The sequence below is a fragment of the Monodon monoceros genome, unplaced genomic scaffold (assembly GCF_005190385.1).
Source record: "Monodon monoceros isolate NGI ecotype Baffin Bay Population unplaced genomic scaffold, NGI_Narwhal_1 Contig6385_ctg1, whole genome shotgun sequence".
Lineage (NCBI taxonomy): Eukaryota > Metazoa > Chordata > Mammalia > Artiodactyla > Monodontidae > Monodon > Monodon monoceros.
Window position 1 is genome coordinate 1 of NW_021702118.1, and position 990 is coordinate 990.

The following is a 990-nucleotide window of genomic DNA, read 5'->3' on the forward strand; positions in this document are numbered from 1 at the left end:
TCCAGTGGGGGCCGCCAGGTGCAGGTCGAGGGGCTCGCGGGCCGCATCGACGGCACCAGGGTCTGCAGCCATGTCTGTTTCGCGTCAGGGGACCCCTGGAGCGTCTGGTGTGCCGCTGCGAACCAGGGACGCCGTCTGGCCGCCTGGCCGGTCAGGCAGGAGGGGAGAGCCCCATCAGACGCTTGCTGTGGACGGAGGGGCCTGCGGAGGTGGGGCCTGCAGCGGTACCCGGCGGGGGCAGAGACGGACGCCGCCGCCGCCGCGGGCGACAAAAGGAGAAGGCGGAGCGGGAGGCAAAAACCCTACAGCACCCGGTGTTCCCAGGAGCTCTCCAGTCCAGGAGGTCTCCCAGCCAAGTACTAACCAGGCCCGACCCTGCTTAGCTTCCGAGATCGAGACGAGATCGGGCCCGTCTAGGGTGGTTTTGCCGTAGACACTGGGGGCTTTGCGGGCTGCCTCTTGAGGCGCAGCTTAGCAGGCCCTTGGGCCTTACCGCCAGCCCAGCGGCCCGCCCGCCCCGGCAGGGCCCCGCGGCCCGGCTAGGCAGGGGAACGGAGGTCTCGGGTACCGGGGGGTGGCGGAGGAGTTGGCGACCACCCAGCCCAGGGCGGGCGAGACACTGCAAACTTTTCGGTGCTTGGCGCCCGGCCCCAGATCCCACAGGCCGCTCACAGGGACGTGGCCCCGGAGGCTTCAGGGCCCGGGGCCCGCGGTCCCTTGGGCACCCCACCCGCCCGCCCGTGCTGCGTTGGCGCAGCCCGGACGCATACCGGCCCGGCCCTCCTGCCCGACGGCAGCTGGCTCGAAGCCACTGGGAGCCACCATTGAGTTGGCAGGGCCCCTTAGACGTGGCAACCACACCCTTGCCCCGACTCCACCGTCCGAGCTCAGGACCCCGACCCAGGTGGCCGGCAGGCCCGGGGATGCGGCCTGGACCCTCGATCCCGCTCCCGCCCCCGGCCGCGGCGAAACCACAGAGGGGGGGTCTTT

The 990-nt window shown here is 71.8% G+C and overlaps 1 pseudogene; it reads right to left on the reverse strand.

Annotated features, from left to right (window-relative positions):
• Positions 1-299: 299 nt before the first annotated feature.
• Positions 300-435, reverse strand: LOC114890755 (annotated as a pseudogene).
• Between the last annotated feature and the right edge of the window lie 555 nt (positions 436-990).